The 17,084-nt window shown below is 40.6% G+C and overlaps 1 protein-coding gene across 10 annotated transcripts in view; it reads right to left on the reverse strand.

The window, feature by feature from the left end:
* Positions 1 to 16,800, reverse strand: part of BCLAF3 (BCLAF1 and THRAP3 family member 3) — a 58,997-nt gene extending 42,197 nt beyond the window's left edge. For 3 of the 10 annotated variants that reach the window (XR_006609477.1, XR_006609478.1, XM_045089371.1), the window contains exon 1: positions 16,613 to 16,800. The gene's annotated coding sequence lies outside the window, so the exon portion shown is untranslated. Of the gene's footprint in view, positions 1 to 16,202; positions 16,519 to 16,612 lie in introns of those variants that run through there. The other 7 variants (XM_045089368.1, XM_045089369.1, XM_045089364.1 and 4 more) reach the window with 4 other exon arrangements.
* Between the last annotated feature and the right edge of the window lie 284 nt (positions 16,801 to 17,084).

Genomic DNA, 17,084 nt, shown 5'->3' on the forward strand with positions numbered 1-17,084 from the left:
CGTCATTAAGCCTCTGACTTTGGCTCAGGTGATGACCCTGGGGTCCTGGGATCGAGCCCCATGTCGGGCTCCCTGCTCAGCAGGAAGCCTGCATCTCCCTCTCCCACTCCCCCTGCTTGGGTTCCCTCTCTTGCTGTCTCTCTGTCAAATAAATAAATAAAAATCTTTAAAGAAAATTTAAAAAATTTAAACCATTCTTAGTTCAAGGGCCACACAAAACAGGCCCCCAAAACCAAACACACTGCAGTGTGATGGCCCCTGAGCTGCAAGGAAGAGCACTCAGGATGGTGCCCAGGGCGCAGCACCTGCTACGGAAGTGCTCCACAAAGAGGATATCCTCACCCCGCACTCCTCCATCTGAACCACCACGACCTGCCTGTCTTTCACCGTGTACAAAAATACTTGATATAATCACAGTCAAAATGTTCAGGGTTACTTGATGATACATCCTGCTTTTTAAATTGCTGGATAATAAGAGTTACAATACCTAATTATAGTACTAAATTGCTACCTAACTTTCACCACGTACGTAAACGAAAACTTGATTAAGCATGATTAAACATTAAGGTTTTTTTTTTTTTGGTAAAACAAATAATGTCAAATAAATACATTTTAAAAGTTATGTGAACCTGATTTTTAAAATAGTAAGTCTTGGGGCACCTGGGTGGCTCAGTCATTAGGTGTCTGCCTTCGGCTTGGGTCATGATCCCAGGTTCCTGGGATCAAGTCCTGCATTGGGCTCCCTGCTCGGAGGGAGGCCTGCTTCTCCCTCTCCCACACCCCCTGCTTGTGTTCCCTCTGTCAATTAAATAAATAAATAAAATCTTAATTAAAAAATACTAAGTCTTTAAAACAAGCTGATAGCTTTAGGAACCAAATTTCTTAAACATGTGATTAGGGTATAATCTTTTATACTAGCTATTATTTACATTTTAGTAATCCTCCTTAGTTCTGTACTATAATTAAGTAGTTCTCCCACTTATTGGCCCTAAACTACTGATGGCTTTCAAAATTTTTGCCACGGATCCATGTGTAATACAGGGAGCCAGCATGCACAGACTGTGGAATAAGTACGTGTCTCATATATTATAACCTCTATTTTGCAAATTTCTGAAGACATCATGGTCATTGTTAAAAATACAAATGGGTTCTTGTAACTCTGTAGTTTTTCCATTGACTGATACAAAAAGCACAACTATTATTATGTGGACACTTGTTTAAAAAGGGAGTCCCCATAGTCAAACATCTGCAAACTACTGTTATAATGAATTTCAGAAGAAAGTAAAAGTATATAAGGCTAAAGGACTAGAACCACATCACTCACCAGGACACTCAATACAATTCACTTATTTAGACAGTGCCTCTTAATAAAAAGAAACTGAGGCTGGTATAAACAATTAGTTCAGAGGTACTATGAAATTAAGACACTAACTAAAGGGGAAAATTCTTTCATTAAAACTATCAAAATGTATTTATTCAACAAATATTACTGAGTTACTATTTGCCAGCCACTGTTCTGGAGATATAGCAATGATGAGAAATAGGGAAAAATTCCTGTCTTCTGCAGTTTACATTCTACTGAGGGAATTTATAACAAGAAGCTTTGGGTATCAGTTCATACCTCTGAAGCTGAACACAAATTAAAATCCCCAGGTTGGTGAGGGGGGATGACACCAAATATTGCTGGCATTGATGAAAAAGCATAATTTTTCTGGAAGATAATATATTTTCCCCATTTTATTCATCTGTTTTATTTTTATTTTTTTAAGTAAGCTATATGGCCAATGTGGGGCTTGAACTCATGACCCCAAGATCAGAAGTTGCACACTCTACTAAGTCAGCCACGTACCCCTTCATTTTATATTTTTATTTTTTAATTTTTGAAAAACAGTTTTTTTGAGATATAATTCACATACCATAGAATTCACTCATTTAAGGGAGCAATTCAATGTTTTTTAGTGTATTCACAGAGATGTACAACCAGTACCACAATCTAATTTTAGAACATTTTTTCTCCTTTAAAAGAAACCCCATTAGCAGTTGCTCCCCATTCCTTCCCTCCTGTGATCAGCCCCTGACAACCACTCATCTACTTTCCTGTTCTATGGATTTGCCTATTCTGGACCTTTCATATATATTTAGTAACTGGTTTCTTTCCCTTACCATAACGTTTTCAAGGGTCATCCCTGTTTTACCATGTATCAGTACTTCATTCTTTTTATGACACATTTATTTATTTATTCCTCTCCCAGTGGACATTTGGGTTATTTCTATAGTTTTGGTTATTATGAATAATGCTGCTATGAACATGTGTGTATCCTTTTTTGTGTGGACATATGTTTCTATTTCTCTTGGGTATATACCTTAGTAGTGGACTTGCTGAGTCATATAATAACTATATTTAACTTTTATTATTATTATTGTTATTATTATTATTATTTAAGTAGGCACCATACCCAGCATGAAGCCCAATGTGGAGCTTGATCTCGTGACCCTGAGATCAATACCTGAGCTGAGATCCTAAGTCAGATGCTTAACCAACTGAGCCATCCAGGGGCCCTTATGTTTAGAGACACTGCAAAACTCTTCCAAAGGAGCTATATCATTTTATATTCCCCCCAGCAATGTATGAGGATTCCCATTTTTCCACATCCTCAGCAACATTTGCTATTGTCTGCCTTTCTGATAATAGCCATTGTAGTGGGTTGAAGTGGTACTTCATGGTTTTGATTTCCCTATTTCCGTAATGATGGATAATCTTGAAATATGTAAGAAATTATGAAACTAATCAAGCCTACTTTCCTTTAATCTAATAATTTCAGTTTATTTTTTTTTTAAGATTTTATTTATTTATTTGACAGACAGAGATCACAAGTAGGCAGAGAGGCAGGCAGAGAGAGAGAGAAAGGGAAGCAGGCTCCCTGTGGAGCAGAGAGCCCGATGCGGGGCTTGATCCCAGGACGCTGAGATCATGACCTGAGCGGAAGGCAGCGGCTTAACCCACTGAGCCACCCAGGCGCCCCTCATAATTTCAGTTTAAACTTATTACTCTAAGATAATAATTGAAAAGGAAAAAATCAGCTATATATACTAAGATATTTAATATTCACTTTATTTATAATAGGAAAGAAAAAAAAAGAACACCCAAACTAGTTATAACCCTAATGGCCAGAATGAATAAAAGAGTACAAATTTAAAACATATATATCTAGGGGCGCCCGGTGGCTCAGTCGGTTAAGCTTCTGACTTTGGCTCAGGTCATGATCCCAGGGTCCTGGGATGGAGCCCTGCGTCAGGCCCCTGATTAGCAGGGAGTCTGCTTCTCCCTCTCCCTCTGGCTCTCCCCAAGCTCGTGTGCGAGCATGCTCTCTCTCTCTCAAATAAATAAATAAAATCTTTAAAAAACATATATATCTCGTCACTTCCTATCTTTCTCCCAACCTTATGTATGTCTTTTCTTCCAAATACCCTACTAGTCCTTCACACCACACCACTTGCTTTTCCCTGATCAGGCCATGCTCCCCCTACCACACAGATGGCCTTCTCTCATTCTACTTGACAAATCTCTGTTCTTTCAGGACTGTTCCACCATTATCTCCCCAAGGATTCGTTCCTTGACTATCTTATTTTCCCCCCGTTTTTTTCTTGGGAACTCTGGGCTTATTCTGAGATTACTTAAATACATTGTGATTATTTGTTTAAATAACTCTGTTTGTTTCAATAAGCAAGACTCCAAACAACCTATCACAGAACACAAAACTCTCATGACCTGTGGTCATAAGATGTGGAACAATGGGGACTCTCATACACTGCTAGGGAGTGTACATGAGTATTAACCAGTTCGCAAGGAGCTGACAATACCCATTTAAAGTTGAACATACTCATATCCCATCGCCCAGCAAATCCACACAACAATAGCCTTCAGAGTAGTGGCTCTCAAACTTCAGTGTGCAACAGAATCACCTGAAAGGCTTGTTAAAACACACACTGCTGGACCCTACCCCAAAGGCGGGACTGACTTCTATCAAGTTCCCAAGTGATACAGATGCTGTTGGTTCAAGGAATACAGAACTGCTGGCTTAAAGGAAAAGGTAGGGATGACTTGAGAGAAAATAAGATTTACTAACTGTGTGACTGAAAAAAGTATTACTCAGGGGCTCCTGGGTGGCTCAGTCAGTTGGGCACCTGTCTTCCGCTTGGGTCATGAACCCAGGGTTCTGCAACTGAGCCTCTCATCAGGCTCCATGCTCAGTGGGGAGACTGCTTCTTCCTCTCCTTCTGCTCCTCCCCCCACCAATAAATAAATAAATAAATAAATAAAGTCTTTTTAAAAAGTATTACTCAGAATATTTTCCTTCAATATATTAAAACTAGCTTTATTAAAATTCATACTATTCACTTGAAAATGGGTGAATTTTATTGCACATAAATTACACCTCAAAGCTATAAAAAAGTTAGCTTTGGGGCGATAAAAACACTCTGAAATTAGATCAAATGTTATGAAGATGGTTGCACAACTCTGTGAACATACTAAAACCCACTGAACTGCACACTTTAAACCTGCAAATTACATCTCAATAAAAATTTTTTAAAAAGTTAACTCTGTTTGCAATTGCTTAGTGCACATCAGCTAATAATGAAAAGTACTGGCTCAGGGGCTTAATGGATAAAAGAGGAGGATAGTTCATTTAAAACGATACAATAAAAAACTAAGAGTGGTTTTACATTTTTAAAGGGTTGTTGTTGTTGTTGGAGGTGGTGGAGGAGGAGGAGGAGGAGGAGAATATGTAACAGAAACTGTCTGTGGAGCACAAAGCCTAAAATGTTTACTATCTGGTCCTTTACAGATAAAGCTTGGCAATCTCTGATTTAAAGTAAGCACCTGCCTTTGGCTCCGGTCATGATCCCAGGGTCCTGGGATTGAGCCCCACATCGGGCTCTCTGCTCAGTGGGGAGCCTGCTTCTTCCTCTCTCTCTGCCTACCTCTCTGCCTACTTGTGATCTCTCTGTGTCAAATAAATAAATAAAACCTTTTTAAAAAGTAAAATAAAGTAATTTACTTGTGACTAACAAAATTAATAAAAGGAACCAGCTTCAGGATGCAAAGAGAGAAAAGACTGAAACACCAGCAGGGTTTGTGACCAGGGAGAAGGGGATGTCAGTGACAATAGATAAATTTGTTTTTGCTGCTACTTCCAGGTGAACTGTACAGGCCCAGGGGCAGTAAATGAACCCCTCTGCCCTTAAATGCAGCAAGATAACTAGACAGCAAGGACCTATACTCCCGGGAAGATATTGAAGAAGGTGCTGGTGCCAGAAGAGGCCAGTTCTACCAGGACAGCATTGGACACATCCCCTGACTCAAGTGAAAGACCCAGCTCCAGCAATTCTCTTCTTCCTCCCACAACATTTCCCCCTGGTCAGTAGACCCTTCCCATCACCACACAGACTTCCTCTTGTGAAGCTCGCCAACTCTCCAGAACCACACCCTCCGGGGTCTATCTAGCACCTTCTTTCTCCATTTATAACCAACATATACTCCTCAAAGGGCTGCCTGTACACCATAATCATTCTCTCCGATTCTTGCTTGACCCCTCACCAATCTGGCCTTCTAAGCCACCATTGCACCACACTGCTCTAGTCAAGATCACTAATCAAATCCATGCCACGAAACCCAATGGCTATTTCTCCTCCTTATCCTGGACCTACCAGTAGCACTTGCCAGTCAATCATACCTTCCTTCCAAAAACATTTTCTTCACTTGAATTGCAGAATACTATACTTTCCTGGTTTTCCTCCTACCTCTAACAATTCCTTCTGTCTCCTTTGCTGGTTTCTCTTCATCTCCCCCTTCACCACTCTAACCCCTAAATAGTGAAGCCAGCTGTCTTTGGATCTCTCACTGTCTACACTTTTCCCACAGTCTACACTCTCATTTAGTCTCATGGCTTTAAATACTCTTTATAAACTAACACCACCCAAATTTGTATCTCCAGCCCTCACCTATCCTCTGTACCGCAGTCCTACATATCCAACAACCTGCTGGATTCTGTAAACATTCCAAGAGCAAACTCCTGACCTTCCTCTGGAATCTGCTTCTCCTTTGGTCTCTGTCCCACTTCAATAAATAGCAGCTCTATCCTCTGAGTTTATAATAAAAAGGAAACATAAATGTCCAATAAACTGAAAAGATACTCAACCATACCTAACCAGGAAGATAAAATTAAAGCAGTAAGATATCATTTCACAGTCATGAGACTTGCATAATTTTTAAAGTCTAATGATTTCCATGTGTTTACAAGAAAGTTAAAAAAGAGAATTCCTCAACTGAGGAAAACTCCCCCCTGAAAAAACAGGAAGCAGAAGAAAACTCTAAGTCTATACTCCAAGTAGAATTAAGTATCTCCAAAAGCATTTAAGAATATATTTTATAAAAATCTCACCATGAATCAGAAACTTAAAAACTAAGAACAGAAATAAATTTTAAAAAATAGAGTGAAATGGGGCACCTGGGTGGCTCAGTGGGTTAAAGCCTCTGCCTTCGGCTCAGGTCACAGTCCCAGGGTCCTGGGATCGAGCCCCGCATCAGGCTCTCTGCTCGGCAGGGAGCCTGCTTCCTCCTCTCTCTCTGCCTGCCTCTCCATCTACTTGTGATCTTTCTCTGTCAAATAAATAAATAAAATCTTTAAAAAAAAATAGAGTGAAATGACAGAAGAAAAAGTTAACTGAACTCAGAGAAAAAAATGGGAGGAAAAAAGACTAACTTATCTCAGAAGTGAAGATAAATTAATTACAAGGTGTCCAAGGGAGAATAAACTCAAATGAAAATATACTAAGGGACATTGAAGAAAAGCAGGAAAAAAAAAAAAGAAAGAAAATGATGAGTGAGTGAGTGAGTGAGACAGAGACTGAGTCAGAGTGAAAGTAGTAGAACTAGAAGACAGGTAAAGAAGGAATAATATTTGTATTACTGTAGGCTCTGAGACGAATAACAGAACAATGGAAATAAACAAATATTTAAACTAAAATTCAGGAAAACTTTCCAGGGGTAACTAGGTGGTCAGTCTCTTAAGCATCCGACTCTTGATACTGGCTCAGATCATAATCTCAGGGTTGAGATTGAGCCCCATGCTGGGCATGGAGTTTGCTTAAGATTCTCTCTCCCTCCCTCTGCCCCCCCCCCATTGCTCATGCTCTCTCTTTCTCTCTCTCTCGATCTCAAAAGGAAGGAAGGAAGGACGAAAGAAAGAAAAGAAGGAAGGAGGAAAGAAAAAGAAAACTTTTCAGAAATGAAAAAGTACCTGAATCTATACAATGAAGGGCACACCAGATACTTGGGAAAATTAGCCTAAAACAATCAACTCTGAAACATAGCCTAGTAAAAACTATTTGATTTCAAAGACAAAAAACCTCAGGTTGCCTGGGCAGCTCAGCCCCTTAAGCATCTGACTCTTGGTTTCAGCCCCTGTTATGTTCCCAGAATCATGGGATCAAGCCCTGCAAAGGGCTCTGTGCTGGGCAGAGTCTGCTTGAGAGTCTCTTTCCCTCTGCCCCTCCCCTCACTTGTGCTCTCACACTCTCAAATAAACAAAATCTTTTTAAAAAGATAAAGTCCTTAAGACCTCAAGGTAAAAAGAATAAATAACTTATAAATCCAAAAGAAGTAGACTAGCATCAGATATTTCAAAACTAACATACAAAGCAAGATAACAATGGGTTGCCATTTAGTATAAAAAAATAAAATCAGTGAAAGTAAGTGTGAACCAAGGACTTTTTTAATCAGTCAAGCTGTCCTTCAAATATCAAAGGTAAATAAAAAAGTTTTCAGCATATAAGAACATAGGGAATTTCTGTACTTAACTAGTCCTGAAAAATCTACTAGACAGAGGATGAGTTTCATCCAATCAAATTATGAGGGAAAAAATGTCAGTAAAGGACCAATGATGAGCATTAAAAAGTAAGTAAATGTACATATAAGACATTAAAAGAAAGAGGAGGTTGAAGGTAAAAAAGACTGATGTAAAATTGTGGCACACTGTGACAAAGTAGAAAAACTACAACTAAAAAGTGGGAGAAGAGACAGGAAAAGAAAATAATGGTAGACGTTCAATGTTGTATAGGCAATAGATGGCTTTAAAGCATATTGAGGGGGGAAAACTGATAAATCAGATATTAAGAGGTTAGAGAAATCAACATGCAGTGCTGGGACAACTGCATATCCACAAGCAAAACAATAAAGTTCAACCCTACCTCACACCATATACAAAAATTAACTGAAAATGGGGTGCCTGGGTGGCTCAGTGGGTTAAGCCGCTGCCTTCGGCTCAGGTCATGATCTCAGGGTCCTGGGATCAAGTCCCGTGTCGGGCTCTCTGCTTAGCAGGGAGCCTGCTTCCCTATCTCTCTCTCTCTGCCTGCCTCTCCATCTACTTGTAATTTCTGTCAAATTAATAAATAAAATCTTTAAAAAAATTAACTGAAAATGGATCAAAGACCTAAATGTGAGCACTAATACTCTAACAGGAAAACGTGAAGGTAAATAATCTTTGTGACCCTGGATCAGATATTACATTAAAAATACAGGCAACAGGAGAAAAAATGTATAAATCAGGCATCTTCAAAATATAAGACACTTACACTGTAAAGGATACTATCAAAAAAGCAAAAAAGGGGAGAAAAAAGCAAAAAGGAAACACACAGAATGGGAGAAAAGTTTTTGTAAATCATATCTGATAGAGGACTGTTTCTAGAACATACCAAAAAAACCTCTTATAATTCAATAATAAAAGACAACCCAATTAAGAAATGGGCAAAGGAGCTGAATCACTGTTTCTCCAGAGAAGGTATACAGATGCCCAATAAGCACATAAAAAGATGTTCAACATCATTAATCATTAGGGAGATACAAATCAAAATCATGAGATACCACTTCACACCAACTAGGTATCTATAACAAGTGCTGAAAAGATGGAGAGATAAGGGAAACCTCATACATTGCTGGGAGGAATGTCAATGATGCAACAGCTTGGGAAAACAGTCTGGCAGTTCCTTAAAAAATTAAACACAGAGGGGCATCTGGGTGGCCCAGTCAGCTGAGCATCCAACTCTTGGTTTCAGCTCACATCGTGATCTCAGGGTCGTGGGATAGATCCTTGCGTTGGGCTACACGCTCAGCACTGAGTCAGCTTGTCCCTTTCCCTCTCCTCCTCCCCCAACTCATGCTCTCTAGCCTCTCCCTCCCTCTCTCTCTCTCAAATAAACAAATAAAATCTAAAAAAACCACAAATCTTAAAAAAAAATTACACAGGGATGCAGTCAGGTGGGTGTCCAACTCTTGGTTGGGCTCAGGTCGCAAGCTCAGGGTCATGAGATCAAGCCCCATGGAAGGCTCCACGCTCAGTGCAGAGTCTGCTTGGGATTCTCTCTCCCTCTCCCTCTGCCCCTCCCACTCATGCTTTCTCTCTCTCTCAAAACTAAATAAATAAATCTTGGGGAAAAAAAAACTAAACAGAGTTACCATATGACTCAACAATTCTACTCCTACATATATAACCAAGAGAAATAAAAATATATGTCCACACAAAAACTTGTACACAAATATTCATAGCAGCATTAGTCATAATAGTTAAAAAGTAGAAACAATTCCACTGCCCATTTAGAGATAAGTGAATAAACAAAATGTGCTATATCCATACAAATGAACATTATTTGGCCATAAAGAGGAATGAAATACTAACACATGGTCAAACAGGAATGAGTCTTGAAATCGTTATGCTAAGGGAAGGAGGCGAGTTACAAAAGACCACATATTATATGATTCCATTTATATGAAAGATTCAGAGTAAGCAAATCCACCGAAACAGACAGTAGACTGGTGGTTGCCTGGCTGGAGTGGGGGTGGGGTACTGGGGAGAAAAGACACAGGATTTCTTTGGGGGATGATGAATACTTTTTTTTTTTTTAGGATTTTATTTATTTATTTGACAGAGATCACAGGTAGGCAGAGAGGCAGGCAGAGGGGAGGGGGAAGCAGGCTCCCCACCCAGCAGAGAGCCCTATGCAGATGTGGGGCTCAATCCCAGGACCCTGAGATCATGACCTGAGCTGAAGGCAGAGGCTCAACCCACTGAGCCACCCAGGTGCCCCAATGAATATGTTTTAAAACTGGACTCTGAAGTGATACTTCATATTATCCGTGTGGTTTCAAAATTTAAAAAAAAACAACTGGACCCTGGTGATGGCTGCACAACTCTGCATTTACCAAAAAACAATGAACTGCGCACTTTTCAATGGGTGAATCGTGTGGTATGTAAATTACATCTCAGTAAAGAGGTTACCAAAAAAAAAGAAAGAAAGAAAAAAAAATCAACTAACAAAAATTTCATACTAAATAGGAACCCAGCATTTACAAATGCAAAGAATTCCCCAGGGAAGCCTTCGCAACAAAGAAGCCACAATCTCAGCACAGAACTAGACAGAGTCAGAGCCTGCAGAAGAAGAGGCTGACCAGCAAATCTGAGGAAGCCACACCTGAGAAGACCAGAGGGTGGACTAATGCTCTTGGCTACAGGGGTTGGTGTTACCGTCAGTTTTTCAATAAGGAGAAGCCGGAAGTAGATAAGGAATCTTACTGTTGCCTATCATTAACTTACTATGATTTCATGAATACGGTGTATTTTTTTTCACACACACACACACACACACAAGTTTAAATAAACAACCAAGGGGGCAAGGGCATTATAAAGGTTTAAGAACAAAGGTCAACCATAAGGACAAAAATACAAGCCTTCCTAAATACCACCCTTCAATTTTTTAAATAAAAGAGCAAAAAACACATCTCATAGCTAAAGAGAGAGTAAATATAACAAAATATTCTGATAGAGTTGAGGCCAAATATATCAGTCCTAATAGTAAATGGGAATGGGTTTAACTGGCCAAATAAAATAAAAAGTTTCCATTTGGCTTGCAGAACAAAACTCAAGATGCTACACAAGACACATCTAAAACAGCTGGTAACAAAAAGAGAGCAGAGTCCCATTTCTGGAATCAGGCAAAGAATTCAAGTCCTAAAGCATTCATCATGACCAAAAGAAAAAAAAAAAAAAGAAAAGAAAAAAGAGAGAGAGAGACACTTTTTAATGCTGAAAGCCACAATCCATGACTTAGACATATGTGAATACACATATTCACATGAATATACCACAACAACCACCTTTATGAAACAAAAACTACTTGAGATGCAAGGAGACAGAGAAACACACTAATAACAGGAGACTTTATGTACTCTGAGTGGTATATGAGACAATTCAGTGGTCCAAAAATAAGGAGACAGAAGATCTAAACAGCATAATTAATTTATTTGACAGAGATCACAAGTAGGCAGAGAGGCAGGCAGAGAGAGAGGAGGAAGCAGGCTCCCTGCCAAGCAGAGAGCCCAATGCTGGGCTCAATCCCAGGACCCTGGGTTCAGGACCAGAGCCAAAGACAGAGGCTTTAACCCACTGAGCCACCCAGGCGCACCTAATAGAGTAAATCTTAAGGATATTTACCAAACTCTACACTCTGATACTAGAGAATATATATTCTTATCTCATGCCCATGCCATATTCACCAAAGTACTCATATATTACATCACAAAGAAACATCAGCAACTGCCATGAAACAGAAGTATTACAAATATCCTCTGATCATAATGTAATGAAACTAGAATTTACTAATAAAAATAACAGAAAAGCTCTTTCACCTAGAAATTTAAAAACTTCCTATTAAATAACTGAGTATCTTATAAGTTAAATTATAGATTTTTAAAGAAATAATGACAATGTCGGGGTGCCTGGGTGGCTCAGTGGGTTAAGCTGCTGCCTTCGGCTCAGGTCATGATCTCAGGGTCCTGGGATCGAGTCCCGCATCGGGCTCTCTGCTCAGCAGGGAGCCTGCTTCCCTCTTTCTCTCTCTCTGCCTGCCTCTCCATCTACTTGTGATCTCTCTCTGTCAAATAAATAAATAAAATCTTAAAAAAAAAAGAAATAATGACAATGAGAACACTACATATCACATTCTATGGGATACATTTAAAGCAGTGATCAAAGGAAAATTTCTTGCTCTAAATAAATTTATCAATAAAAACGAAATAATAGAAATAAATTCATTTCCAAGGTTAAAAAACCTAAAAAAAATAACAAGGTAAACCAAACCAAAAGAAAGCACAAGGAAGGAAATAATAAAGATAAAAACAGAGGGAGAGAATGAGGCAGAAAATGGAAAACTAGATCTGAGTAATAATATAAAATTCTGTAGTTTTTAAAAAAAACTAAAGTAGATAAACCCCTATATAATGTGATTAAGAAAAAGGGGAAAACACAAATATAGAAAAATAAGAATGAGGGAGAAAGCAACCAGTGAAATAGAAGAAAGTTTTTTTTTTTTAAAGATTTTATTTATTTATTTGACAGAGAGAGATCACAAGTAGGCAGGGAGGCAGGCAGAGAGAGAGAGAAGGAAGCAGGCTCCCTGCTGAGCAGAGAGCCCGATGCGGGACTCGATCCCAGGACCCTGAGATCATGACCTGAGCCGAAGGCAGCGGCTTAACCCACTGAGCCACCCAGGCGCCCCAAGAAGAAAGTTTTTTAAATCATGAGAGATTACTTAATAAATTTGAAAAACCAGATGATAGAGATAATTTGCTAGAAAAACAAAAACTACCAAATTTGACCCCCAGAGTCAGAAAGCTTAAACAGCTAAGCAAAATAAGCCGATCAGAGAAAGACAAATACCATAAGATTTCACTCATATGTGGAACTTAGGAAACAAAACAGATGAATATATAGGGAGGAGAAAAAAAGCAAAGAGAGAGAGAGAGGCAAGGAAACCATAAGAAACGCTTAAGGACAGAGAACAAACTGAAGGTTGATGGAAGGAAGTTCATGGAGAATGGGTTAAATGAGTGATGGGGAGTAAGGAGTGCATTGCTGGCATGAACGCTGGGTGTTGTATGTAAGCAATAAATCACTAAATTCTATTCCCGAAACCAAAAAATAATTAAATGAATAAACCCTAGTCTTTACAGCTAACAAAAAAGAAAAAAAAAAAGGAACGCTTAAACAGACCAATTTTCATAGAAGAAATAAAGTTATTTAGGAAATATCCCTGAAAAACCATCAGGCCCATATGGTTTCACAGGAGAATTCTACCAAACCTTCAAACACCAGACGGCCTCACTGCTCTATAAATCATTCCAGACCTGGTGTATCATGAGAAGGATTAAGCCTATAGGAACATCAACCTTTCCGAGAAGACAAACCAGCCAAGGAGACAGAGAAAGCACGTCATCCTCTGAGGAAGGAGGGAACCTTAGAACACAGAATCTCATAAGCTAAAGAATATTTCAAGAAAGGGGACTTTCATGACAAAAGCTGCACAGAGGTCCAAAAAAAGAACAAAAAATGTGAACACGTGGCTTCAGGACTAAGTGGAGGGTAAGGAGACTTAAGAAAGCTAATTATTAATGACTCCTTCGAGGGGCATCTGACTGGCTCAGTCGGTGCACCATGCAACTCTTGATTTCAGGGTTGCCAAGTGCCATATTGGGTGCAGAGACTATATAAAAATAAAATCTTAAAACACCAACAACCAAAAACCCCAATTCTTCTAACAGGCCGAATGGAAAAGGAGGAAGAAAGTGGGCTGTGGCTGGGTGACAGGGGTCTAGGAAGTAGGTTTTTTGCTGGTAGGGAGGGACTATGTTTCTGGCACTGGTGATATAACATAGAAGGACAGTCACAGTAAAGATGAACCTGGGTCCAATCAGTTCAGTGTTTCCTTTGATTCCTTAATAAAACTCCAAATAATGTAGTCAATTTCTCTCACTATCCCACATTTACATATTACCTTCGTCAATGGTCCACACTAAATTTTTCTCAGCAGTCATATTTTATGTTAATATAGCAAACATTACTAAATGCCAATGGCTAGTAGTGGGGAGGCACTCAAAGCTGCAAGAGACCTAGTTTCTTTCCTCAAGATGCTAAGTTTTCAGTGGTTAAGAAGGACTACAGGAGTGCTAGTACTTCCTGGTCCACTAAGTGTCTTGCAAATAATATCTCATTTAATCCTCACAACAAACTCTGAGGAAGCTGGAGTTAGCTTCCATTTCATAGGTGGAAAAAAACAAAACAAAACAAAACAAAAAACAAGCCTCAAAAAAAGCTAACCACACTGCCCCAGGTAAAGGACCTGAAACCATAATCCAGATTCTCAGACTCAAATACTAACACTTCCCCAACTCACAATTCCTACCTCTGGAAAGATGACCCTGAAGAGACTGCGTGGTCATTTGTGCAGATGCTCCGTCAGCAGAATTGGACTTTAGGACACTTGAGAATAGTTGACATCCTGAATCACATCTAAAATTGCCATCTAAATTTGGAAAGCAGCTTTTCTGCCCTCTAGCTGCCTGAACATTCTGTAGCTGTAGGGCACAAAGACTATGTTTTATTTATCATGGTCTCAAGGATTGTGTTTTATTTAGCTTTATATTTGTCCTCCTCGGCTTCACATGTAGTGCCTTTCAATATTGGCTCCTCCAGTATTTGTGCAGATTCATTCATTCACCTAATTTCTTATGAAATTAGCATTCTGAATATAATCTAGAACAGAATTTTTAAAAACTTCAAATTTAAGAAGTGAAAGAGCATGGGGCAAAGTATCAGAATGGCTTTTTTAAATTCAGAAATTTACTTTAAAGAATCAAGATGCTCTTGCGTTCTGAAATTTTTACAATATGGCAATAATTGGCAACAAGACAAAGTCTGCTTAAATGTACTTTCTGTAAATGTCCCATCTGACCCTTAAATAACCACCCTATAAAAAAGATAAAGTCAATGTACTATAGTATCTACTTTGGAGTTGAGGAAATTGTCCCTTAGAAAAGCTACGTGATTTGTTCAAGGAATCGGAGATACCAGAATTCAAGGAAGTCCTGAATTCAGATCTCTTGTTCACTCTATGACGCCTCCTCAAATGGATAACATGTCTTTACTAAACTGGAAAAGTGTAATAAAAGATGAGAAACTGAATTGCTATCAACAAATTAAAAAAAAAAAGTGATAGCGAGAGAATGATAATGGTACTTGGGTGGAGAGAAGAACAGAAATGGTCCAAAAGTGATCCTGTAGAAATCCTTTAAATGTTGCCTTTTGCTAGGGTGTAGAAAAAGACACTCACAGATTGTTGGTGGGAGTGCAAAATAGCACATCCTTTCCAGAGGGAAACTGAGCAATTTACATTTTAAAAAAACAAACCCAACAATTCGATCATCTAGGAATGTACACTAAGAAGTAATGATGGGTGTACAGATTTTACACTTTTTCAACAACGTATTTAGTGAAAAACGGAATAACCAACTAAATAAATTATTAGAGCCATGTAATGGCATGTTCTGAAGTCAGAAAGAAAAATGGTTACAAAACAGAAGCCACTTTAGAAAAATCCATACATTCATCTCTGCACAGAAAGAGAATGGAGATGTATATCCAGTAACCATATTCATAATGGTTACTTGGATTGGTGAAACAGTGTATCTTCTTCATCATGGTTTTGCATATTTTAGAAATTTTGTAAGTAAAAATGTTACAAAATGTTTCTATATATAAATATTTTAAAGATCTTTAAAGGGGGCTGTGAAACAACAGCAGGGGGCTTTCAAAAGAACGTTTTAGTAGCCATTTTAAAAGTACCGTTAAAAAATAACATTTAATAAACATTACCATATCATAACAAAATACTATTGAAAATTAAAGCTCTCATTAGGAATCCCCACCAAAATCTTTCTTTCCAAATTCCAGTCTCATTCATCCCAGTTCTCATTCAGAAAAATGCTAAAAGGGTTGCTGGGCCAGAAGTCAGACAGACCTTCCTGATTTCTGTAGTTTTTACTTTGCTCCAGAAAAGAAAAGCAATCACATAGGAGGCAACTGAAAAAGCCCCTTGGCAGGAAAATATTTGGGAGAATAAGTTTCTCTCCCATTTCTTTTCCTCCTGACTTACCGACAGGACAATCCTGACAGTGACCGGCCCAGTTTCCTAATACACCTTAGAAAAGCGCAAGGAGATGCGCCAATTTTCAAGATACGTTTCTAAAAACACAAGTTTTACTTTGCAACGCAAGATAAAGAGCATCCTTCGCGACTCATTCTGGACATTACCAGAAGAAGACGCCGCTGAGCGGCAAGAGCCTCCGGAGGACAAAGCAGGGTCTCCACGGCTCGGGTCCCGCAGGCTACGCGTCCGGGTTCGCCTCAGGGACAAGGGCACGGTCCCTGAACACCATCCCCCTGTCCCCATAAAAGTCGCTCCGAACCGTCGGGGCCGCAGCCTGCCGGACGACGGGGAAGGATCAGAGTCTCGGCAGCAGGTGCCCGGGTCGCTGCGCCAGTGGCCCGAGGCAGTGGGAGGGGGCGATCCCCGGAGAGTCCCAGACTAGCCTCCGCATCCTCCCCACCGCCCCACCCGCCGTCCCACCCGTCTCCTGGAGACCGCCCCTCCCAGACGACGGACACGCCCTCCCTGCGGGCCGGGGCCTCCTCGCCCCGCCCGCCCCCCCGGGGCCGCTCACCCGGCCGGGAAGTCCCCGCCGCCGCCGGCAGCTCGGCCGCCGCCGCCAGCCCGGCCGCCGCCGCCGCCAGCCCGGCCGCCAGCCCCTCGGGCCTCGCCCCTCGCAGGGCCGCCGCCTCCCACAGCAGAGGTACCACAGCTACCACCGCCGGGCCACGGGACCCGGAACCACTTCCTTCCGGAACCGCCTCGCCCCGCCCCCGCTCTGGCCCCGCCTGCGTCCGCGGCCTCGCGCTGGCCGGCTCTCCCACCGACCCGTGCTCTCTACTCCTTCGCAGCGAGGGTGCCCCGCCTGGACAGCTCCGGCCAGAGCGCCTGCGCCCTCTGCCGGCCGTTCCCACCTGTGCCTCTCTGTCCATGGCGCATGCGCTGTCTGCTGCCAGTCCGCTGGGGAAGGAGCTATACACGAGGCGTTCCAGGTCCTGCGATCCTGGGATCCCGGAATCCCGGGATCCTGGGATCCTGGATGCTGG

This window comes from Mustela putorius, unplaced genomic scaffold (genome assembly GCF_011764305.1).
Source record: "Mustela putorius furo isolate JIRA1106 unplaced genomic scaffold, ASM1176430v1.1 tig00003836_pilon_pilon_pilon, whole genome shotgun sequence".
NCBI lineage: Eukaryota > Metazoa > Chordata > Mammalia > Carnivora > Mustelidae > Mustela > Mustela putorius.